This window comes from Suncus etruscus, chromosome 2 (assembly GCF_024139225.1).
Source record: "Suncus etruscus isolate mSunEtr1 chromosome 2, mSunEtr1.pri.cur, whole genome shotgun sequence".
Classification (NCBI taxonomy): Eukaryota; Metazoa; Chordata; class Mammalia; order Eulipotyphla; family Soricidae; genus Suncus; species Suncus etruscus.
Window position 1 is genome coordinate 59,159,798 of NC_064849.1, and position 27,499 is coordinate 59,187,296.

The 27,499-nt window shown below is 35.4% G+C and overlaps 1 non-coding gene and 1 pseudogene across 1 annotated transcript; one reads left to right on the top strand and one right to left on the bottom strand.

Annotated features, from left to right (window-relative positions):
- Positions 1-9,571: 9,571 nt before the first annotated feature.
- Positions 9,572-27,499, bottom strand: part of LOC126001699 (dnaJ homolog subfamily A member 1-like) — a 45,057-nt pseudogene continuing 27,129 nt past the window's right edge.
- Positions 24,998-25,129, top strand: LOC126002684 (small nucleolar RNA SNORA51). Its single transcript, XR_007493360.1, has one exon. It is a non-coding gene; the product is annotated as a small nucleolar RNA SNORA51 (small nucleolar RNA).

Below are 27,499 nucleotides of genomic sequence, written 5' to 3' on the forward strand. Positions count from 1 at the left end.
AGAAATAGTTTAGGGATTAAGTCTCTGGCCTATCCAGTTTAATCCTTGGCAACTCCTATTAGGAGCCACCACTCTTCCAACTCCAGTACAGAACCAGAACTATTCTAGAGCACTGCAAGGTGTGAACAGCCTTACCCACTCAATTGCTACAAAAATCTGGCATCAGATTTTTTATAACTTCATTTTGCTTCATTTTGATGAGTCTATTATCATTAGAATAAGTATACTTAAAAATGTATTTAACTGTATATTCCTCATCTTTTCAAATAGATAAACACATCTTGATACATGCTGTTTATTTTTTCCTGTGTTTCAAGAAAGCCAACTATGATTAATAAAAGTAATGTATTCCTGCTCGCTTTGGCAGCACATATACTAAAAAAATGTAATGTATTCTTATAAAGGGTACAACATTCAAGCAGGACTTAAATTCTTGCTCTTGTGAGTTAATAAAAGAAGATAACCTAAAGAGTGTAGTTTTTTATTTATTTTTATAAAACATCATTTATAAAGAAAACAATAAAAAGACAATTCCAAACCAGCAAATTATTTCTACTATTATCTTTATTTAAACATTTTGATTACAAACATGATTGTGGTTGGGTTCCAGTCATGTAAAGAACACCCCCTTCACCAGTGCAACATTCCCATCACCTATGTCCCAAATCTCCCTCCTCCCCACCCCACCCCCGCCTGTACTCTAGACAGGCTTCTACTTCCCTCATTCATTCACATTGTTATGATAGTTCTCAATGTAGTTATTTCTCTAACTGCACTCATCACTCTTTGTGGTGAGCTTCATGTCGTGAACTGCAACTTCCAGCCCTCCTCTCTTTTGTCTCTGAAAATTATTGCAAGAATTATTGTGGGTTTTTTCTAAAACCCACAGATGAGTGAGACTATTCTGCATCTATCTCTATTTCTTTGACTTATTTCACTCAGCATAACAGATTCCATGTACATCCTTGTATAGAAAAATTTTATGACTTTATCTCTCCTGATGGCTGCATAATATTCCATTGTGTTAGCCATTCATCTGTTGAAGGGCATCTTGGAAAACCAGCAAATTTTAAGTTTATCAATGGAGAACCTATCATAGGTACCTTAATAGGTTTCACTTTGGACTAGCAATGTCTCTGCTTTTGAATAAATTCATTGAGACTTAGAACTTCTGGCATTAGTCAACATTTTATGAGTATAAAATTTTAACTTATCCCCCTCCCTCATATTTATGTTGTTATATTTTTAATTCCTAATTATACTTATGTTATCAGGGGCCAGCGGTAGGGTGTTTGCCTTGCATGTGGCAGACCCAGGACAGACCATGGTTTGATCCCCAGGCGTCCCATATGGTCCTCTGAGCCAGGAGCGATTTCTGGGCTCATAGACTGGAGTAACCTCTGAATGTTACCGGGTGTGGCCCAAAATAAAAAAAAAAAGTTATGTTATCAACGTGAACTCTTTCCCATCAAGGTCCCCCTGTTGTTGTTGTTTTTTTTTTAATGAACAAATCACTTTTATTAATGAACAAATGGCTTGACTAACATGTATAAATTTTTTAGATAGAGAGGCTAGGCAGTCCAAGATCAAGGTTATTGTTAGATTCGTATTTTTGGTGAGAGCTTCCTAATTTGTAAACAATTACATTCCTGCTTTGTCATTGCAGGGTAGAAAAAGACTTTGTTCTAGGAGCGGTAATGCAGAAGGTAAGGCAATTGTCTTGTTCACGGCCAAGCTAGATCAAACCCCAGCATTCCAAGCACCATCTGGAGTGACTCCTTAGTGCAGATGTAGGAGTAAGCCCTGAGCTCAGTTGAGTGTGTCCCAAAACAAAACAAAACAAAACAAAAAAGAGAGCTCTGTTTTTTTTACCCACTTATAATATCCTCCTGGAGGCCACTTAAGTGACTTCATGCAAAACTAGTTACCTCTCAAGGAGTTTAGAGCTTCACATATGAATTGTGTAAGAGACAAAGACACTTTATCTATGGCACATGCTACATTTAAAGTATTTCAATTAAATTAAAATATGATTTTCTAATAAGTTTAGCCAAAATAAGAAATGCAAATTGTTATTTTGCTCAACACTTAAATCATCTTTCCAGAAATCTAATCAAATGGCACGTCCTAACCCTGGTCACATTTTCTGAAACACTCAAAATACTCCATTGACCTGCATAGTTGAATATCCTTAGTATATGAAAAAATAACCGTATAATGTGATAAAACAAGAATCGCAAATTATTTTCAAGTAGTATCTTCACCTGGTTTACTTGAAAGGCCTTTTATAATATTCATATTCAATGCTATATTGATCCCTACATATGCATTAATCCCTACAATGCATTTTATAAGCTGCATACTGGGGGTGTAGTTTCTAAGAGACCAAAAAAACAAACTTAAAAACCAACCCCACAAAAATATATGCATGTGTTTATTTTCTGAATTTGTTTCTTTTTGGAAGGAATTCGGTTATTGGACCCAAACCTTCATAGGAATGAGGTTTAGAGAAAGTCACTTAAAATATTTTTAAGAATATAGTTTAGGTAAAATGGTGATTATGGACATATCAGACATAGATCCTAAGATTTTTAATTTTATAATGAGCATTATTTATATGCTTGGATATATGAATCAGAGTGTAGGTTCTGTATCCTAAATTCATATGTTCATTTGTTTAACTCATTTAGCTTATTTATCTTCTTAATTTGTAGAGGATCCAGGGTCTTTGTGTTAAAAATATTCCGATAATATAGTATTAAAAATGCCTAAGATAGGGCAACAGAGATAGCACATAGATAGCGCATTTTCCTTGCATGGACCCAGATTGGACCTGAATTCAATTTTCTGCATCCCATATGGTCCCCCAAGCCTGCCTGGAGTGATTTCTAAGTGCAGAGCCAGGAGTATCCCCTGAGCACCGCTAGGTGTGCTTTATTTAATAAATATTTTTTGAAAAAAAAGGGGAAAAAGCTTAAGATAATGTAAATATTACTGAACTGTTATTAATATATTCTTATCATTTATATGTTATTTAATTTAAACTCTTAAAAGGAAGAAACAATCAGATTAATATCCTTATAATATGCAATAATAAATGGTTAGTGTTAAGTAGAAAGCTGCTAGCTTATTTAGTTAATATTTAAATTTGGAAAAGGAACTAAAAAAGTAGGCTTTCAACAAAGTGAGCTTTTCTGAAAATAAATTTACCTAATAGCAAGTATATTATAAGAATTGAAAATAGCACTTCCTAAGAAAGAATAAATCTTAAGAATAGTAATCTTGCAAGGAAAAGTGTAATGAGATTTTCAAGGAAAATGGGTAACATAATACAAAGTTTAATAATGTTCTTGTTTGCATATGTGTGCTTTGGATTTCAGATATACTCAGATATACTTTGATACCATCTTTCTCTTCAAAGTTTTGTATCCTTAAAATACCTGGTATCTCAGTAAAGCCCTTTTTCTCTTTGTATAACAATTTCATCTACCTGATTCCTCTAGTTATGAGCTCCCATAACGTCTTAGCTGCCTTTTATGCAGCTTCAAGACAAGTTCAGAGGATGAAAACTTGTGTCATTACTATTTTCTCCATAGTCATGGGATATCAAGACCACTTGTTATCCCCCTTGTTATATTTTTATACCCCCTCTTTATTTTGTTTTTTGGATCACACCCACTGATGCTCAGAGATTATTTTCTGCATTCAAGTATTACTCCTGTCAGTGCTCAAGGTACTACTATTGAGGGTGCTAGGGAATGAGTCCAGGTTGAATATATACAAGGTAAATCTCGCCGGCCGTTTTGATTTCCCTTAAATGTTCTGATATAGCCAATGACACTTGAATGGGTTATGAAGATGTTGCAAAAAACAAAGAAACCATGCAATTTGTATGGTTGGAACTGGAAGATACCATATTGAGTTAAGTAAACCAGAAGGAGACAAACAGGATATCTATCTGTGGGGTATATAATAACTGGAAAATAAAATGTAAAGTAGTACATGGGGGATGCATATATTACCCTTGGTTCCAGATTATTGAGAGGAGAACAGAAAAGAAAATATGCTTAGAAGAAAAGAAGGAATATGAGAAGTTAAGTAAGGGAAGATCTTGGGTCAAGGACCTTGGGTATACTGGTGATGTGAGAGAGAAGGATAGCTGTATATCCAAAGCACAAACTGAACAACACTGAGGACATGAGATCTAAACTACAGTCATAACTAATTTTGATATGTTCCTGTCAAGGTGTCAAGCAGTGGAAAAGATCATCACAATTCTGGTGAAGGGACATGAACACTGGTGATGGATTTGCTTTTGAAATAGTGTATGCCGGGGCCGGAGAGATAGCATGAAGGTAAGGCTCTTGCCTTGCATGTAGAAGGTCAGTGGTTGGAATCCCGGCATCCCATATGATCCCCTGTGCCTTCCAGGGGTGATTTCTGAGCATGGAGCCAGGAGTGACCCCTGAGCACTGCCAGGTGTGACCCAAAAACAACAAAAAAAAAATGAAATAGTGTATGCCTAAGACTCATCTATTAATAATGTTGTAAATTACATTTCTTTAATTAAAATATCTTTAAAAGTAAAAGTTCTGATATAAACCGTATAGTCATAGTTAAGAAGATCATGTTAATTCACTCAGAATAGATTGAATAAATCTCATTTTGTGCAAAATAAATCTTCCAAAACCAAAATATTCATACTTATCTTTTTAAATGGGCTTAAAAAGTAAGTACTTATTTCTAATATATAGCCTAAAAGAGCCATTTTTAAAGGAATATTCAGAAAAGATTCGGACACTAAAAGTATGTCAAAATTGAAACTTCTTGCTCTAGGTTAGTGCTGGATATTTTCCATTTGTCATTCTAGTTCCACTCTGCTGCTCCTGGTGACTGTCCTGTGCATTGTTTCACTACAGATTTTCTTGCTCTCTGGCTTCAGTTGGCTTTAGTTAGTAGAGGGAATGAGCAAGAAAATGCAAGGTCTGAGGAGCTGGGTACTGATTCCCCCAGATTCCTTCTCAAATAACAAATTGCACTGTGACTGAATCCCATAATGAAGAATTCTTTTCACAGTTCCTTTCCCACATAATCACCTAATTTGAATTTGGGCTGCTTTCCCCTTTTCTTTTAGAGGCATAGATAGTAACACCTCCCTTTCCTGTTGAGCTCCAAGAAGCTGCATTTCCTTTTTGCTTTTCTTTTGGTGTCCTTGACAGGTCCAGGAAAATGTAAGCAAAGATAGAGCAAATTAAGCTCAATGTGTTTAGAGATTATTTGTAGGCTCTGCAATGCCTTGAAAGTACCTGCTGATAATAGGTATTCAATACTATATGAATGTGAATATGGATTAAGATATTTATGATATAGGGGGTTGGAGAGAGAGAGTACAGCAAATAGAGCATTTGCCTTGCACAAAGCTGACTTGGGTTTGATCCTTGGCACTGTCAAGAGAGATTTCTGAGCTCAAGCCAGGAGTAAGCCCTGAGCACAGCTGTGTGTGGGCCCCAAACAAACAAAAAATAAAATGTATTCATGATTTGGTAACCTAAATTATAAATTAAGTCTAACATCAAGTGAAATTCCCCAATTAGATTATTTTTACTGTATGTACTATATATATTGCCATAAATATATAAATGAAAAGACATTAGTAAAGAAAACTATGCTAGTCACTAATTTTGAAGGAAGATGTTGCTTATAACAATATAACTTTGCAAACAGGTGATAGTTATCATTTACTCTATCCATAGTTCCTCATATGATAAATATTTATCTATTTTAGACCCAGTTGTCTGTACTACTCTAGAAACTAGGAATATGTTGGTAAATAAACTAGTAGTGGTTTGCTCAAAGTCATAGACATAGTAAATGGTAAAGATTATAACAGATTTTACCTACTGTTTTAAAAAGTGGTGGATAAGAAGAGTAATTGCTTTTTATTACATCTTAGAGAAAGCAGGTGGGGAAAATAATCCTGTGAACAGCATTGATATTGAATATGGTAATAAGAACTATACTGATAAACTTGCTTTATAGTGAAGCAAAAAATGTGTATGCACTTCACATCATATCATTGAGAACAAATTTAATGAATGAATTTAATAAGCCTTTGCATGTTGAAATCTATATAATCACAACTACGGCAATTAAATTACTTTTATAAAATAAAGGCATTTGAATAGAACATGAATGTGAGTGGTTCAGGAATCCAATCATAAATATGTAGGACATGCACTCAACCAGAATGTGTTTTTTTTCTTACTTCATGGTTCACAATTTTAAAATACACACAAACACACACACACACACACACACACACACACACACACACAGAAAAATGGCAGTTCAGAAACCATAAAGTCAAGTCTGGGATTTCCATCTTCCCAACTTTAGAGTGATATGTGTATTATCATATCAGAATGTTTAAGAATTATGCACCACAAAATAATCTTAGAATAGGCTATTCAGTAATTCTAAATGAGAAAAAATAAAACTAGTTGTTTGGATACAATAACTTCTAAGACTTCAGTTTTAATAAAATGAATACCAATTAATATTGAAAGAATTAAGTCTCTGGTTGTGTGACACCAGCAGATGGCACCCTAACAAAATAATTTGTGTGCCAGAGGTGAACTTTTTCCAGTCCTCTGTACATTGAAATGCAAGGCAATTTCATTGTATCAGGACATGCCAAACAAAAAGAGAAAACCAAATACATTGCTCTTTTTAAGTCAGATAATTTTTATTTGGGGAAGAAAAGTATTCTATTTCCTTATTATTCTTTATTTTATGAACACCTGTCTAGCTTTAAAAAAATCATCATTGTTAGAAACTCCTACGTAAATTTGCATGAAAGTTCAATTATAAAAGGTAATATGACTATATTGAAAGGAATAGAATGGATTGCATCCATTTAATTTTGAGCTCTCCACATCTCACCCAAATGGCAAAAATTTGGGCAAAATAAATTTTGATTGCTTCAACTATCAGAGATGACACAAATTCTTTTCTGTTTTGATTTTTGTAGATTATGTAAAACTTATTTAACATGAAGCGTGTACGAAATTCTAACTTAGTGTTAGAGATGATACTAAAGTCCTTTTCTGTTTTGGTTAATGTAGTTTGAGGACAATTTATTAAGCATGACGTATGTACTAAGTTGACACTACAACTTGTAACATGATACTCATTTCAATTTCAGATCTATTCCATTTGAGTTCTCTTCTCATTGAATTGCATGTCTCGCATACTTATATGTTCTATATATTTTAAAATAAATACAGAATATTATGTAGATATTATGATACATGCATTTCTAAGTTATGAGTTTATTCTTATTTTGGAAGACTACTATGTTAGCATTCTTTCTTCCTTCTTCCTCCTGTCATAATTTTGCTTAATTCCAGGTACTTGAATTGAAGTATACTGAAAAGACATTGATAGGCAAACAGCAGACTTATGGATATGTATTAGCTTATGGATCAGAGAGATAGTATTGTAGGTTTGATGCTTGCCTGGCAAGCAGTTGGTTCAAGTTCAATCCCTGGCAACACAAATGGTCACCTGAAGTTCACGAAGAGTAATCTTTGAGCACAAAAATAGGAGTAAATCCTGAGGACTGCTAAGTATGGGCCTAAAATGAAAATAAAATTTTAAAAAATATATCACTTTTATCATGAAGTTTGTAGGGGTCAAATAAAGAATCAAACTGTAGTCTAATAACTCAAAATCCAAGACCAGTTCTCTCTTAAAAATGAAAACAGCAACAGCCAACAACGTGCAAGACTTCCTGTCTTTAAGACAGAAAGGAAAGGGGCAGAAAATGTCAGTGTGTACATGTGACTTCCCAGTGAGCATGGGAGGATGTGGATAATTTCTGAAAGAAATTGTAAATTTTTATGTTATTTCCCTGCCTTCTAAACCTTGCTTAAGAAATGGACAGAAATTAAATATATAATTTCATCCTTTTCAATCATTTAAATGAGAAGAGAGAAAAGTTATAAAGGTGTTTGAAGGGTTTGAATGTATGGGAAGAAATGATCTTGTTTTGATTGATGAGAAGACAGCATCACTATTGGAGACAACTCCTTTCTCGTGAAAAAAGCCAGGGCTTATTTTTGTTTCTTTACTTTTTGGTTTTTGAGCTATACCCATGTGTACTCAAGGATCAATCAGGTGAGTACTCTGGTACCATATGTGCTGCAGGGGATTAAAACTAGGTCTTCTGTTTGCCTTATCTACTGTCCTATTGCTCTAGTTCCTGAGGTTAGCCTTAACTACAATGAAGTAAGTCATCAACCTTTCTAATATGTTTCTGACATTTATGTGTGAATTGTGAGTTTTGTAACAGCAGAATATGGTAAAGTGGTAATAATTCCATATCTGCTCCATCATCACTGTCTAAAATAAAGATGAGGAAAGACTGTGGCTTTATAAGGCAAAACAAGAAGGTATTGTTTCTTAACTTAATTTGGGATAATAGAACTTTCTGTGTGGACCACAGAAGCACAACATTGCACCATTTCTCCCCTACTGTAATATAGTTAGCTGTCTTATCTGAGAGTGTCTGGTTGACACAACAGATCTATTAGTGTATGCAGAAAAGGAAAGTCCCCACTCAAGCCTGATGTCAAAGTAAGTGCTTCTGAAGATGGTGGGAGACAAAGAGAAAGCACAGCAGGCAGACACTGAGTAAAGAAAAAAAGGAGGAAGACTACTTTGATGTCAACTCCAAAGTACCAGGACAGTTTCAAGTCAGTGAGGAAAATCTCACATCTCTTACCATCCAGATACCTTTTCTACATATAAAAAGAAGTAATATTGATTTGCAGTATCCACTTTATTGGTTATTTTAATTTTTTTTATTTTGTTTTTTTTTCCTCTCACAGCAGGCAGCACTGAAAAAGGGTTTACTCTTCCCTCTGTGCTCAGAGCTTAGTCATTTCAGGACTCAGTGTACCATTTGGTGTGCCTGAGTTTAAAGCCAGGTTGGTAGCACAAGGTAAATGCTTTACCTGCTATATAGTAGCTCTGGCCTCTCTTAACAATTAAAAGATTGTTTGAGGACTTCTTGGTCAAATGTCAAGTTCTCAGTGTCACTTGCCAGTTTATTCTCCCAGCAGATAATACTTAATCACTTCGAGCTTTGCCAGTTATCTTTTTCACTAATAAAGAGCAATGATGGGGTTGAAACAACAGTACAGGGAGAAGAGTGCTTGCATTGCATGAGGCTGGTCCAGGTTCATTCTTGGCACCCGCTAGGGTCTTATTAGATCTGTGATCAGATCTGTGATCAGATCTCCTGAGTAACCCCTGAGCACAGGCAGGTGTAATTTCTACCACCACCTCCACCACCACCAAAACAAAAACAAACAAACAAAAAAAAAACAGGAAAAAAGAAAAAAAAAGAAAAAAAGAGAAAAAAAACAATGTTATTGCCTTTGACTTCGCCTTCTTTCTGTCTTAGGTCTAAGAAAGTCATGATTTCTGGATTTCTCCTTAGAAACTATCTTTTCACAACTCATTTCCCATCAACCCAATTTGTTTTCCCACTTTATACTTAAGAACTCTAAGGAGGGAAGCTAATAAAACCCATTAAAGGCAGAAGTTGGGTAACTACAGTCATTAACGTTTCTGAAGTTTTTTCCCTGTTCTGTGTATTATCACCATCAAGACTAGGCTGATGTTTAGCAAAGAGCACCTGTCAAAACAAAAGAAGAGTTTCACACCTCACAATTTTAAGCCCCAGGTAAGAAACTCAGCCTGGTGGATCGGCAAAGAGGAAGACAAGAAACCTGAAACTCTAAGACTTGGAGTAGAGTTAAATGAGTTTCCTCTGGGTATCAACAGGCTTTTGTTTAACATGATTAAATCCTCTTTGTTTCATTACAGACATCAATGCGAAAACAAACAGTGAGATCAAGATAAAGGCCTGGAGCAGCATTCTATTTCTTTCTCTTTTTTCTTTTTCTCAGAGAGCTATCACCACCTCTCAGTGGACAGACTTAGAGGAACTTAACTGGCTCAAGGAAAATTGATGAGCTGAGCAGAGCAGGTGTACAAGAAAGCTTTGGACTTCAGTGTTAGGGAATAGAAAAAGTGTGAAACACTTATGTCCATGACCAGATCTAGTGATAAGAGGCCCAGCTTTCTTTGTTATCTAATTAATTGTCATTCTTTTCAAAACACAGCCTTTGATTTCAAGAAGCACCTGAGAAAGATAAGACCCAGTCCTAGAGAAATACAACAACAGCCCCCAAACTCAGGCTTTGGGACTTGAGTACTCAATGTTGCAGACTGGGAGAACAAAGATAGGATGAAAAAAGTTGCAGTGATCAGAATGACAAAGCCTTGACCAAGGAAGAGGCAGTCACCTGTGATCCAGGATGCAGCAAAGCAATCCTTTCCATATTATTAAATTGTGATTTTATTGTTGTTAGACAACACTAACTCCTTCCTTTTCCTAAACAAAACATGGATGTTGTCACCGTAACAGCTACACTGGGCTGACAGGAGTTGGGGTCATTCATAGACACATTTTAATTACCTCTTTTCAATCAGGATCATCATTAGAAGTTTATTATTACCAGCCACTATCTTGTGATCTTAATTGGCTTCCTTCACAGACAACACCACCTAGCCAATGGAGAAGCTCTGGCAGCCTCCCAAAGATAGTGACCAGATCAGTGACACTTTACACTGATACTATCTTCACCTGAATAGCAATCACCAGTTTAAGTTTTAATGTTAGACTCCAGGTGGAAGCGTCTTTTAACACCTGTATGTAGATCTGTTCCCAACCACCCAATGGTGTTGTAAACCATATTAAGAGATAGTGATTTTTTATATGACTTTGGGTAATAGAAAAAAATATCTGAAAGTAGAAAAGGTGTAGATCAAATGGCCAGTTATTTTCCGCGAGTCTCTTGAATTCTGGCAAAATGAAAAGACATAAAAGTTTACAAGTATGAGAGCATGGATTCAATCCTCACACTGAACTGAAAAAATAATTATATCAAATGCATCTGAATATATTGATGGGCACATTGAATCTGCATTCTGGGTCAGAGTTACTTGATTACATGCTACTCACAAAGTAAGGAATCATCTTCATATTAACAGTTTGCATTAGTAACATTGAGTTGGAATGAATAATAGTTTTTAACTTAATTTCTAACACATTTGCAATCATGTTGGAGAGGATAGTAAATTTTGAGGCAGGAAAAAATAATTACACAAACACATATTGTCATGTTATGGTAGAGAAGAAAGAGGAAGGTCTACCTGAGAATATGATTAGTATCTTTCTCTTTGACAAAGGAAAAGAAGCTCATTTGAAAAATTTAAACATTGTTGTTTATTCTGTATAAGATCAGCCTGATAATATCTTTGGGGGAATATTCCTTGGATACCTTCTTCTTACAGATAATCGTGCTATATATTTTGGCCCTTTGGGACATTTTTATTCTCAAACATTTATAGAACATTGAGTCATAAATGTTATAATTCAGTAATTATCAAAACAATAAGATTTTGAATTCACTAAAGTGAAAAATATTTCTAAAATACTTCATATATCAATAGGTTTATTCAGAAAAATTTAAAGTTTTATATGCTTAAGATTAAGGTTCATATAATATTAGTATTATTAATATATTTCTAACACTTTTATAAGAAAATTTTGTCATTCATCATGCAAACTTAAGTGCTATATCAAAAACTGTCATTGCGGAAATCACCTAGTAATTGAATACATTCAAGAATAAAATGTTCCACCCTGTGAATGGAATTAGTATAGGCCTTAAACACTTTGGAAAGAATGATCAATTCATTCCTTATTTCTCCAGAGTTTTCATATCAGAGTATTCATATGTCTGCTTTATTAGGATCATTAGTCTACAGCAGGGGTCCTCAAACTTTTTAAACAGGGGGCCAGTTCACTGTCTTTCAGACTGTTGGAGGGCCAGATTATAGTAAAAACAAAAATTATGAACAAATTTCTATGCACACTGCATATATCTTATTTAGAAGTGAAGAAACAAAATGAAATAAATACAATATGTGGCCCGCGGGCCGTAGTTGGAAGACCCCTGCTCTACAGCAACCCAGAACACCTTAATTGATTTCATAAGACTTTATATTGGTAAACATTATCATTTTTAAATGATAAAACCAACTGAGTCTTGTGGAATTACTCTAGTGTGAGATTATTTCAGTTCAAAAAAAGTATAATTTTTATACTTTTTGTATTGCTTTAAATTTTAGAACATGTCTTTTAAGATCTGACCTTTTTCTATACATACAATTGAATTCTCAAAGGGTGATCCTGAAATATAGAAAAAGTGATGAAAAATTCAAAACCTCCCTAATTATTGTGAAAGAACTAAATATGGTTTCAACTATACACAGTGAAATGGGAACTATACACTTTCAACTTCCATCACTACCAAGCATAGCCTCTTGGTGGCTCCACCTCAGTTATTGAAACGGTCAATTTTTTGCCTCCAGACAATAATTGATTTTCTTCTCATCATTTTATTTTTTGTTTCCTTGACAAATTTCATTATCTTAGTGAGACTTGAGACTAGCTTTACATTTCAATGGCTCTTATGTATTGAAACAGGGCGGTGAAAATACAGCTGTTGAAAACATACTGTGAAGCCAAAAAGCAATGAAATATTATTTTAAAGAAGACTTATCAAAATCAGAGTGCCAATCACTATTAGAAGCAGGGTAAAAATACACTTCAATATTTATATTTATATTTATTATAAGGAAAAAGTTTTTTTGTGGAAAGGAAGGTGCAGAAAAGGGCACAGTACTAGCTAAATATTGTACCTTAGAACATCAGTCATTTCCTTCTCAATAGTAGGAAAAGGGTCTAATTTATAAGTTTTTCCATCTCCCTGTTATGCTGGTTTGTAAGTTCTGACACTGCTACTGGTATGTTAATGAGAAGCTAGCGTTCCATTAAGAGAAAACCATATGCTCTGCTGCCTACTGTGAAAGAGAAAGCATGTAATGTGGCTGTTGCCTTAGTAACACATTAATTCATTTTGTCAGTGTTGGCACAGATCATTTCATTTATAAGAAAACAAGTATAATAGTTTACCACATCTATAATATTTACAGTGTTTCTGTTACAAAACAGTGACAAAATGAGTTTAAAAAATAGAGTTGGTATAATATCATTAAAATATGGAATTTGTGGTAAAATTTTTTTTCTGTAAAAATAAAAAAAAATTAAGATCGGTGTAAAATTTCTTTTCACAATCCTTCTTAAAACATTTTAACACCAAACTGTTTGCTTTTTAGCATATTTGTATTATACTAATAACGTGCGTCTGCTGCAAAAAAAAATTAGTCCATGAAAAACACAAGTGCATTAACAGTTTTTAATGAATGCTAAACAAAATATTTCATACAACAGTTTTGTTAAATTACAACCATTATAAACCTAATCGTATGCTAGTGTGTTACTCATAACAAGGCTAAACATTTATCTAGTTTTATCTGTTCTTCCAGATGTTTATTAGTATTCTAGCACTCCTAAAATATTTAAATTAAACCACTCCATTTTCTCATGTGAATGCATTTTGGGTTTTATTCACAGAAAATCTAGTCACATGTATATCTAAATAAATATAGTACACTGTATATGCTTTATGCACAAGTGATACTTACTGTGAATTGAGATAATCCAAAAGCATGATAAAGGAGAGAAGTGATTAGAGGAAAGACAAGTTCCTGTTTATTAAAATCTGCACCTGCAGCAGGATATCAGTTCTTCCCATCCTTAGGGTATTCCACACCTGTAAACACACATTCTTAACAACAAACATTTTGCATCTGTGATGTTCACCTACCTTCTTTAACTAATAAAAAGGGACCCATGTACAAGATAGCGAGCAACTATCATTTACCAGTTTAGGTAGTGATTCAAGTTTTATATCTTTTCAAAGGGAGCATTTATACATTTACATAAGTTATACAAATGAGTGCAAAGCACTGCAGAGCTGGCCATCTCAGTAATGAATGGCCAATTATACTTGAAGAAATACCTTCCTAAAATACCAGTGTTCAATGGGTTCATCCAAAGCTTCATGAACCAAATGTGAGTGTTTTTGTTTTCGCTCTCCTGCCTATATTCACAGCAAAACTCCCAAGTTTGATGGGAGTCTTTCTAATTAGAACCCAAGACCAGAGAGTACTTTTAAGAGTCTCCTTTATAGACCTGCAATGCAATTACTCTGGGAAGCACTTAAGAAAATAAAATTTATGATTAGCTTTGATGAAAATGACTTTAGTTTTAACTTCGTAATATCTTTGCTTTTATAAGAGTAAAATACTTTGAATGGCTACATCACCAGAAGAGAAAATATAACCAAACATCTATGTGATTTTATATGATAGGGAATTAAATGTCTCTGAAATGTAATCATATCACATTGACTCACCCAATAAAAGTAACTTAATGAAGTATTTTATCTAATTCATATGTTTTTACTTATTAGTTTGTGGTGCTTGAAAAAATAAAGCGGTAAACTTTTCAAGATCCTTCTTTCAACTTAAGCTATTTCTATCAATAAAACTGGTTTGTCAGCAGTTAAATTGCACCACATTTATACTTTAAGTACACTAAATTATGGGTAGCTTTATAATAAGATTCACTGATTAGGCTTACTATAAATAATATGATATGTATTAGTATGACATTGGCTAAATGAAAAATTATCTTTAGTATATGACACCTCAAATTTTATATATATTTTAATTTAACTCTTTACTGTTATCTCCTCTCATTAATAAATGCATTAATCAATGTATGAAAATATTATACACTAATAAATATACATAGTCATATGTACATTTATTTTATAATTCTTTTTTTAAAATTTTTTATAATTCTTAATATATGGCTTCTTAAATAAAACCACATGCTTTCTATTTAATATTATCATCAGTAACTTTCTTAATTTTTGAAGTCCACATTCAGAGCAAATACAACTGCATGAACTAAAAATGAACATAAAATATAAAATTCACCAAATGACATTAGATATGCTATGTCTTGTACCAAAATCAGCAGTCATTTCCAACTGGTAACATATTTGTAAATACAAGTTCTTTTGAAAATTGAGTAAAATAGAATGTCTGTAATGAATGCCAAATCTGCTAATTGATATAATTAACATTATATCTTAAAATACATAATTGAATTGGTGTACTTGAACTTTGATAATATCAATTTTTATACTGAATTTAACTAAAACAATAAAACTAATATCTCTGGAGCCCCTCTATATAACATGTATTTTGTTTAATATTTAAATGCTATAATTACATGCCAAATAAAATTTGGAATTTTTGATCCTGATTATTTTAAACAATATAGAAGGGCACATAGTATTAGATATGTATACATTAGCATTTACATATTTTAAAAGTTATGTTTGTCAAAAAATAAAAGCTTCATAAAAGTTTGGTAAGTAAATGTATCAACAGAAAATATCTAACTGTGCTTGCATTCATACCAGTCTTACATTCTAGTTATGTACTCACTAAATTTATAATGTATATAAAAGCATATAAATGAATAAGCATAAGAATACTGAACATGGGCCCGGAGAGATAGCACAGCGGCTTTTGCCTTGCAAGCAGCCGATCCAGGACCAAAGGTGGTTGGTTCGAATCCCTGTGTCCCATATGGTCCCCAGTGCCTGCTGGGAGCTATCTCTACAGCCAGGTAACCCCTGAGCACTGCTGGGTGTGACCCAAAAACCAAAAACCAAAAAAAAAAAAGAATACTGAATATAAATATTTAAAATTTCACAGTAGCTAAACAATGTTAGTCTTAAAGTTAATCTTTTATGATGTTCAATTTAACTTAATGGAAATTCATTTTTTTTTTTTGGTTTTTGGGCCACACCCGTTTGACGCTCAGGGGTTACTCCTGGCTATGTGCTCAGAAATCGCCCCTGGCTTGGGGGGACCATATGGGACGCCGGGGGATCGAACCGCGGTCCTTCCTTGGCTAGCGCTTGCAAGGCAGACACCTTACCTCCAGCGCCACCTACCCGGCCCCGGAAATTCATTTTTTATAATATTTTTTAAATGTTGGAGCCCACACCAAGAAGTGCTCAGAGTTCACTCCTGGCTGTATACTCAGGAATTACTCTTGGGCTCAGAGAACCTTGTGGAATGTGGATGTAGAACCAGGATCAGCCATGTGCAAGAAAAATACCCTATCCACTAAATGGAAATTTTAATTTACTTGAATTCATGGGAATTTAATAAAAGAGAACAATGTATAGAGTTCATTGCCTTCAAAATCAGTATTAGACAACCAGTGATTTTATTTTCACATTTATGTTTCTCCAATATTTATCTCTATATTTGCTTTGAATATATATCATTTTGGAATCAGAAAGATAGTACAGAGGATAGGGCATATGCTTTGTATGCAGTCAACCTGTGTTCAATTCCATGCATTATATACAGTCTCCTGAACACATTCGGGAATAATCCCTGGCTGCAGAACCAAGAGTAAGCCTGAGCATCATCAGATTCTGCCTCAAACAAACAAAAAGTACACTTAATTCAACAACAATAAAATTGTCAATAATGGCATTGGAGCTTTAGTACAGCGGCACACAATGAACCTGGGGTTGGATTCCTCAGCATCACATATAGTCCCACAAGCCTGCAAGGAGTAATTTTTGAGTGCAGAGACAGGAGTAATTCTTGAGTGCCATTGGGTTGTGCCCCCAAAACAAACAAAAATTGTCAATAGTTTCTAGTGAAATCAAATTAGCCATGGGTAAATCTCTAATTTTTCTAGCAAATAAAAAATTCAAATAAATGTTAGAATATTCATTATCCCTAAATAATATAAATAATATTTCATACTAAGATACATATTTTATTAAAGTATGAGAAATTTTATATATTATATGTCTTATAGATTTATATAATTATAAAAAGAAAAATTTAATATATCAGCTGCTTTTCTGCATGAGACAGCCAAGAGGATATCAGAGAACATAATCTCTTCAGGGCCCAATACCCCATAAGCTGCCCCCACCCAATATGGATGAAGTCAGAGGGGCACAGAGCCCATGAACCCCATCACATGAACCCTACCATGAGCCCATGAATCCCACCACATAATAAAAATCACATTACACGTGTGGCAATGGGGAAACAATGCAAGACAACCCCTAGGCAGCTCTGACGACCCAAAAAGTACCAACCACCTAGGTATCCTCTCAGATAAGGTGTTTAGAGAAGAAATATGGAGGATGTTCATGGAACTCAAACAGTATAGATCAAGTTGAATGGAACACAAATAAGAATCAAGAGGAAATGAAGATAGACATCAGAAAACTTCATACTGAAATAACAAGTCTAAAAAAATAGGTAGATAAATTAAAACCTCAATAGAAAGCCTCTCCAACAGAGTAACAGCAGCTGTGGACCAGGTCAGTAAGCCAAGGATGAGATTCAGAACAACTCTGTACAGTAGAAGAGATTTGAAAAGAACCTTAAAGCAAATTATCAGACAATGGATAAACTATCAAAGAATGTGGATAGATGAAAATAGAAGTTTTTGATAAACTCAACAGAAACAACATAGGAATCATTGGAGTCTCAGAGACCCAGGAAAATAATAATAATAATAATAATAATAATAATAATAATAATAATAATAATAATAAGAAGAAGAAGAAGAAGAAGAAGAAGAAGAAGAAGAAGAGTTAGAGAAAGAATGAGAAGAGGAAGAAGAAGGGAAAGAAGAGAAAGAAGAAAATGGGAAGAGAAAGAAGAAAAAAGATGAGGAGGAAGAAGAGGAAGAAGAGGAGGAGGAGGCGAGGGAAAAAATTCAACATGTCAGAATATTTTATCCTAGGGCCAGAGAGATAGCACAACAAGAGGGCATTTGCTTTTCACATGGCTGATCCAGGATGGACCTGGTTCAATTATTGGAGTCCCATATGGTGTCCCAAGCAAGGAGCTATTTCTAAGAGAGGAGCCAGGAGTAACCCCTGAGCGGGTGAGGCCCAAAAACCAAAAAATAAAATAAAAGAGGGGACGGCATGGTGGCACTAGAGGTAAGGAGTCTGCCTTGCCAGCACTAGCCTAAGACAGACCGCGGTTCCATCCCCTGGTGTCCCATATGGTCCCCCAAGCCAGGAGCGACTTCTAAGCACATAGCCAGGAGTAACCCCTGAGTGTGTCACTGGGTGTGCCCCCACCCAAAAAAAAAATAGAATATCTTATTCTGGTACTTATTTAGTGTTGGCATAACTCAGCTAATATAAATATGTAACATACAAATAAAACCTTTAATAATATAGAAAAGGTCTAATGCATTATGAGAATAGAGATGGAATTATGTCAGTTTGGTAGTAGTATAACTTGGGATGGTTTGTTTCTGAATTAATTTTTTAATTTATTATACAAATCATATATCTATTTCTTTGAATAAGGAATACAGAAAGTTCATATAGACAGTATTAGTTACCTTTCAGCTAACTTAAAAAAAAATAATAGGAATAGATTCTCTATTTTGAGATATTTGGTTATGCGCCATGAATATATCTTTAATTTCTTTTAAATCTTGTCTTCTTTGGAAGACTGAACTTTTTACATATGGTATCTGTTTTGCTTGTTTGCTATTTTGGTTTGATGCCACAACTACTGGTGCCCAGTCTTACTTCCAGCTGGATCATTGGGAGTTGCTCCCAGTGGTAGTATGGGCACAAAGAAGTGTCCTGAACCAAGGGCTTCTGCATACAAGCTTGATTTCAGTCCCTTGAGTCACACCTTTCTTCCCTGCTATCCATACCAAACTTAAAGATCTTGATTGGTTCTGTTGCTGTTTTCTTTCCTATTAAATGCAACGAAAGGTTTGCTCTTCAAACCCATGTTCTCCCTTGAACAAGTATTTCACTTAATTTGCTTCTGTTTCTTTGCTTACTTTCATTCTGAAGAAGCATTTGTTCAAGCCTTCATCAATGTATTATCCCTCTCTCTCTCCTCTCACATATATCTAATAAAGTTTCATTCAATAAAAGCAACCTTGTTTCTTGGGCCAGAGAGATAGCATTGGAGGTACGGTGTTTGCCTTGCATGAGAAGGACGGTGGTTCAAATCCTGGCATCTCATATGGTCCCCCATGCCTGCCAGGAGAGATTTCTGAGCATAGAGCCAGGAAAACCCAATAGTGCTGCTGGGCATGACCCCAAAACCAAACCAAAACAAAGCAAAACAAAAACTTTGTTTCTTAAAGACATTATTTTAAAAAAATAATAAGATCAAATTTAAATAAAAACAAAACCAATAAACTACCTTGTTTCAATAATAAAGAAATGCATATATTATATACAGATCCAGATCTTGTGAGGATAAGTATAATAATTATAATCGTTGCCATTGAGGTGGCACTAGAGCAGGGGTCTCAAACTCAAGTTACCTGGGGACATCAGGAGGCAAAGGCGGGGTAAGGTAGGACTGCATAAGTGATTTCACAAAAAAAAAAAGTCCTCAAACATCATTATTAACCATTTTAATTATTTCTTCTGAACATGAATAGAACATTTAGTGAAGATCATGAACAGTTCTTCTGAACATGGCATCTTTTGCCTATTCCTTGCTGCCAGAGACTTGACAGCGCTTCTTCTCACAAATCTGAACCACATTTTAGAGAGAAAGCAGTAGAGACCCTCAGTATGGCTTGAAGATGATCATCATTAAGTCTAGACCTGTACTTTGACTTATTAAAGTTCAATGTGGAGAATAACTTGCTCCCAAAAAGGCACATGGTGCGCCTGAACATTCGGGAAAGCTCAGGGAGGCTGGGGGACAATTCTTTCAAAAATTGCCCATGCAAGTCTGCTTTTCCACTAATCTTCCTGAACTTGGCTTTGAGATCAGAGCTGCATTGCAGCACCATTTGAAGCAAAGGAGGGGCATCTTGCACATCAAAGGCAAGGGGGTCCACAAAAATTTGGAAAGTGGCTCTGTGCTTTTTGAAGCCTGCAAATCTGTGATCAAATTCCTTCTCTAGCTTAAACTAGTATCAACATATTTCACACCACTGAATGGTATGCCTGCATCCACAAGTTCCTTGCATGCTGGTAAATGGCAAAGGTTTGTCTGAGAGAGCTGGGATTTCCATAACATAAGTTTTGTGGAGAATGCTCTCACGTTGTCATAGGCAGCACTGATAAGCTGCCCCGGGCCTTGGAACATCTTGTTTAGTACATTCAGCTTATGTGTGATGTCAACAAGAAAAGCTAAGTCCATGAGCCATTTGTGATCACTCAACTCAGAAACAGCATTCCCATCCTTCTCCATGAAGGCTTTCACTTCTCTCAACTCAAAAAATCTTTTCAGGACATATCCCCTGCTGAGCCAATGTACCTCAGTGAAATAGAGCACATCTCTATATTCTGACTCCATTTCCTCTAAAAAAGCATGGAACCTCCTATGCTTTAGGACCCTGGATCTGATTTGGTTGATGCATTTTACAACAGACATCATATTGTCACACGGCAGGCATTTACTGCAAAGGGCTTGCTGATGGATAATGCAGTGAAGAGCAATGGCCTTCTCTACACCCTCCTCTTCAAGTTTTTTTTTTGAACAAGTGCCATCTGTCCATTTTTCCTCGCTGTCATCAATGGTGCTCCATTGGTTATTATTCCAACAAATCTCTTCCATGGCAAACCTGCATTCTCAATGGCATCACACAGATGCAGAAATATCTCATTAGCGGTGGTCTGGCCATGCATTGGAATTATTGTGAGCAGCTCCTCTGTCAATTCAAAATTGCAATCAACACCACGGACATAAATTGTGAGCTGCACAGTGTCTTTTATATCTGTGCCCTTGTCAAGAGCAACTGAGTATGCTTCAAAACATTTGGCTTTCTCACACAGTTGATGATAAATGTCACTTGACATGTCAGAAATGTGCTCTGCCACAGTGTTGGCAGAAAGGCTGATTTTGCTAAACTGACCTTTCTTTTCCAGACAGATAATACTTGCAGCCTATAACATGCATTTTTTAACAAACTCTCCTTCTGTGAATGGTTTTCCTGCCTTAGCAATCATCTCACTAACCATGTAAGCAACATTCTCTTTGGTTGCTTTCTTGAAGAAATCTTGTTGCCTCATTAGACATGCTTTAAGACTGGCAACCCGCTTGGCTCTCTCATTTCCTTGATATTTTACACATTACTCAGCATGTTTAGTTGAATAATGGTGTTTCAAGTTGTATTCCTTGTGCACTGTAACTTTCTCTGAGCAAATAAGACATGTGGGGATGCCCCTGTGTTCAACAAAGAAATACTCTGTCTCCCACTTATCCTAAAATTGCCTGTGCTCGTCATCAATCTTTCTCTTCACTGCAGGCTTTGATGAAGTCATGATGAAGGTATGACAAAATCTAATTCTGTAATAAACTTCTCTCCCCTCTCTCCCTTAGGCCTCTGATAATGCAAGGGACAGTGGGCAGGAGCAGCGGAAATGACGTCTGTGCTAGGCACAAAGTATTCGTGATTTTTCGCTTACCAAATATTCACAATAAAAAATCGAATTAGTAAGGAAAAAATGGCATAAAATTACATTAAACATTTGTATACCCCAAATGGAACTGCTCGGGGTATGCAAATGTTTAATGCGATTTTTTTCTTACTAATGCAATTTTATTGCGATTATTCGGTAAGCGAATAATTACCCAATACTGCAATATTTGAAGGCTGGCTGCAGGCCACAAAATGTTGTACGGAGGGCCACAAACGACCAGCGGGTCGCAAGTTTGAGACCCCTGCGCTAGAGGTAAGGTGTCTGCCTTGCAAGCGCTAGGCAAGGAAGGACCATGGTTCGATCCCCCAGTGTCCCATATGGTCCCCCCAAGTCAGGGGCAATTGCTGAGCGCTTATCCATGAGTAACCCCTGAGCATCAAATGGGTGTAGCCCAAAAAAACAAAACAAAAACAAAACAGAAAACAAAACAAAACAAAAAAACAATAATTATAATACAAAAAATAGTTGAAATGTTCTATATATAAATAGGTATATGTACATTATAACTTTATGAAGAACTATATTCTCATTAACTAAGGTATGTTTTATGAAAGAAAGATATAAACAAAAAATTAATAAAATGCTAATATTGAAACTGTTTACTTCTACTTTACTATACAAATGCTCATAGAAGTTTCATCATGATGATATTTTATATTTATTAAACAAGATTATCAAAGAACAATGTAAATTTTCTATAAATTTTAATCTACTCAGGTCTGATGAATGTTATTCAACTGGTCAGTTTTAGAAGCTCTGGTTTATAAATAAGCTGGGAATTCTTATGATAATAAGATATCAAATTCTTTGATAATGCCTTTCAAAGAAATAATTATTTCACATTTTACATGGGATAAAGCTAGTCCTTTTTTCTTTTTTTGCTTTTATTCATTATTTATTTATTTATTTATTTATTTATTTATTTATTTATTTATTTATTTATTTATTTATTTATTTATTTATTTATTCATTTATTTATTCATTTATTCATTTGCTTTTTCCCAAACCCTCACTCCGGAGCCGGGTGGGAAATGAGGAAAAGGGCGTGTGGTCCAGGGGCAGCCTTGAAGTTCCAGAGGAAGGAGATGGAAGGGTGCTGGGCGACACAAGCCCCACACCCCTCCTTGACCTGGCTAAAAAGGCCTTTGGCATGTCTGAGGCCCACCATTCCCCAAAAGCTAGTCCTAAAAAAAGATCACGAAAGGTAGAATTTCTTATTTGTGTGAGATTAATATTCATGTTGCATCTAGTATTTCAAGCTTCATATTGTTTTAAAATATCTGATTTTATTTGATTCACTATTTCTCAAGAAGGAGGGAACTGTTGTTACCAATGTATTATTTAAAGTACAGGGCCAGAGAGATAGCATGGAGGTAAGGCATTTGCCTTTCATGCAGAAGGTCAGTGGTTCGAATCCCAGAGTCCCATGTGGTCCCCTGAGCCCGCCAGGATTGATTTCTGAGCATAGAGCCAGGAGTAGCCCCTGAGCACTGCCGGGTGTGACCCTCCCTCAAAAATTTAAAGAGCAAAGTCATTTACTACTGAATGCTTGATAACTTGAACAGAAACCCTTTAAATGTGTTTCTTTCGTGAGATAATGGTATACCACAGATTAAAATAAGTGGTAAATTTATAGAAATTCTTACCATCAAAAGGTAAACCTAGGGCCCGGAGAGATAGCACAGCGGTGTTTGCCTTGCAAGCAGCCGATCCAGGACCAAAGGTGGTTGGTTCGAAACCCGGTGTTCCGGGGCCGGAGAGATAGCATGGAGGTAAGGCGTTTGCCTTTCATGCAGAAGGTCATCGGTTCGAATTCCGGCGTCCCATATGGTCCCCCGTGCCTGCCAGGAGCAATTTCTGAGCATGGAGTCAGGAATAGCCCCTGAGCGCTGCCGGGTGTGACCCAAAAACCACACACACACACACACACACACACACAAAAAAAACAAAACAAAAACAAGAAACCCGGTGTTCCATATGGTCCCCCGTGCCTGCCAGGAGCTATTTCTGAGCAGACAGCCAGGAGTAATCCCTGAGCAATGCCGGGTGTGGCCCAAAAACCAATAAATAAATAAATAAATAAATAAATAAATAAATAAATAAATAAATAAATAAATAAAATAAAAATAAAAGGTAAACCTAGAAAAATATAATTACCCTTCTATTTTTTATACTTTAAATGAATAATAAAATATCAGGTTATATAAAATTTTAAATAATATCTAATTGTGTACAAAAAGTTTTAATAAAGAATGAGAGCATATCATGTTAAACAGTCAAGTAATCAGTTCTTATATAATATTTAAAATTTTAAATTAATTTTGACATTTAGGAATTATTTTATAAAGGGGTTGGATAGTACACTTTTTTTGCCAAGCATATAGCCTATTGGGTTTGACCCTTGGCACCACATATAGTACCCAGGTACTGTCAGGAATGATCCCTGAGTAAGCACAGTTGTGTGTGACCCCCACCCCCGATATCAAAAACAATATTTGTTTCATAGATGTAAACTTTATTATCAATAAGTTATAAAATTTTTAATGATCACTAATCATCAGAGATATGCAAATCAAAACAACTATGAGGTACCATCTCATGCCACATAAATTGGCACACATCAGAAAAAAATGAGAACAAGCAGTGCTGGCGGGGATGTGGAGAGAAAGGAACTCTTATTTACTGCTGGTGGGAATGCTGTCTGGTCCAACCTTTGTGGAAAGCGATATGGAGATTTATCTAAAAGCTGAAAGTTGAGCTCCCATACGATGCAGCTATACCACTCCTAGGGATAAATCCTAGGAACACAAAAATACAATACAAAAATTCCTTTCTCACATCTATATTCATAGCAGCGTTATTTAAAATAGCCAGACAACCTAGATGCCCCTCAATAGATGAATGTTTAAAGAAACTATGGTACATATACACAATGGAATATTATACAGCCATTAGAAGAGAAGTCATGAAATTTTCCTATACATGGATATATATGGAATCTATTATGCTGAGTGAAATAAGTCAGAGGGAGAGAGATAAACACAGAATGGTCTCCCCCATTTATGGGTTTTGAGAAAAATGAATAACATTTGTGTAATGATTCTCAGAGACAAAATAGAGGAGGACTGGAGGGTCCAGCTCCCGACATGAAGCTCACCACAGGGATCGTTTAGTGCAGTCACAGAAATAAATACACTGAGAACTATCATAACAAAATGTGACTGAACGAGGGAAGTAGAAAGCCTGTCTAGAGTACAGGTTGGTGTGGGGTGGGGAGGAAGGACACTTGGGATATTGGCCATGGGAATGTTGCACTGGTGAAGGATTATATATATATTATATATTTTATATATATACATAATATATACATATTATATATATATACATAAATAAAAAAAAGAAAAGGCCTCCCAATTCTTACCACAGTCTGTGTTCTTTACACTGACTTATAGAAAGAGGAAGTACAGTAAATGCACCCCACATACACCTCAACACAGGCCCTTTGCCTGGTCTATATTGTGAACTGGGGGACAAAAATTTTTTTAAATAAAATAAATTTTATTAAAAAGTCAATTTAGCACCTAATTTATTGAGTTTATTGTGTAGTTTCACAAAGATTAGTTGTATTTTCAATATTACAATTTAGCAACTATCTAGAATTCAAAATTCTTGCTAGATCTGATGTTTCTGCATATATAATTAAAATTTATGTTTAATTGGGGGTGGAGTGATAGCACAGCGGGTAGGGTGTTTACCTTGCATGCCACTGAGCTGCGTTTGATCCTCAGCATCCCATATGGTCTTCAGAGCCTGCCAGGAGTAACTTCTTTGGCAAGCCAGGAGTAACCCCTGAGCATCACTGGGTGTGGCCAAAACCAAAAATAATTGTAATTAGTTGAGACTGGTATGGTATTATAGCAGGTAGGGTGTTTGCTCGTAAATGTCTACCCCCGGGCATCTCTTATGGTCCCCTGAACACTTCCAGGAGTAGTTCCTAAGTTTAGAGCCAGGAATAAGCCCTGAGCACTGTCAAATTAGGTCCAAAAAACAAAAATAGAAGAAAATTATTGTAACATTAAGTATACTTATTGTGAAAGTAAAAAAAATTAGAAGATATATATTGATGATTGATATATTTATTTTTCTTTTCCTTTTTTTGCTTTTTGTTTGGGGGGGGCCACACCTGGCGGCGCTCAGGGGTTACTCCTGGCTCTGCGCTCAGAAATCGCTCCTGGCAGGCTTAGGGAATCATGTGGGATGCCCATGATTGAACCTGTGTCCATCCTGGATCAGCTGCATGCAAGGCAAATGCCTTACCACTGTTCTACCACTCGGCCCAAGTTTTTTTTATCTTTTGTTTATTTCCCTGTCATTTAGGCACAATAAATTATTGTGTTGAATATAACATACAAACAAATAAAAATAGCAAATTTTATAGCAATAAATAATCTCATTGATATTAGATTATTTTGTTAAAATTATATGTATTTATTCCAAGTCTGCTGTAGAACACAATATTACTATAAACATTCTGGAATATTACGCCTTTTTAAGATGTTGGTGATACAAATTTGTGAGTTTAATATTAACAAATGATGTATATGAAAACAGATCTCAAGCTAAAATTTGGAAAGTAAACTTTTGTACTTTGTGTATACTTTAGAATAAAGATTTAATTTAGTAAAGAAGCAAGAAGAAGACTAAGTGAAGAAAGAGAAGTAATGTGGGAAAGAATATATGGGAAAGGGAAAATACTGGAAGAAATTTTGGCATGGTATTACCATACCAAAGAAATACTGGAGAGTTGAACAAAAGGTGAAATTGTAACATAAAGGAAATTCTGAAACTTGTGTATGTGAGTTCAAATGTGAAAGCATTTGACCAGAGGTAAATTTGTGTATTAAAATTTGAAGTGTAGGATTGGTAAAGTGCTATTAGAACCCATTTGTATCTCAAAAGGAGATGGTGAAAAACAAATGATACAGAGAGGCCAACAGGTGGCACCAATAGATTGAGACAGTTTAGTTATTCAAAGAGTATAGCTGGGCAGTTTTGAATTGGGATGAAATAGAGGAAAACCTAAAATATTGAATTGGACATATATGGGTCCCAGAGAAAAATTGAGCACAGTCACTTATCAAATAGTAATAAAAGGCAAGTATTAATGTTATTCGACAATAATCATTGTGCAAAACTCTGTTTCAACTTTTGTTCTAAGGCCTAGAATTATAATAGTGAAAAACTAATTTTTCTCACTATTATAGGAACTTAGTTCATAATATAAGGATATTGGGCCTTTGCATTCTGATGGCTCTGATTCAGTCACTTTAGTCCATATGGTCCCAGGAGCACATCAGAAGTGATTGTTGAGAGCAGTGCCATGAGTAAGCCCTGAGCACTGCAGGTGTGCACCCCCCCCATCACCACCAACAAACAAAAATCATAGCATAATAAGGTAAATAGTAAATATAAACATGCTGTCAAATAAAAGTTGTAGAGTGGACTGTCTTGAGTTGTTTAAAAGAAATGACCGAGGAGCCTTTTAGTGTTTAGCAAAAATGCTATTCTTTACCTGTGTGGCACATATTCTCTGCTTGAAGTGATGTTTTTTTTGCTAAAGTAGAAAACAAGTGGAAGAGAATTAAGCAAAATATCTCAAAATAAAAATGTGTTCAGGAGAAACTTATTTCAAGGAATGAACTAATGCATTCGACAAGTCTATGAGACCCAGGAGAAGACTGATTAGACATGGTATTGAAAAAGTAGACAAGATTAAGGCAGGACTTCATGAAATATGATTCAAACTCTTTTTTTGTTTTTGAGCCATGCCCGTTTGATGCTCAGGGGTTACTCCTGGCTAAGCGCTCAGAAATTGCCCCTGGCTTGGGGGGACCATATGGGACGCT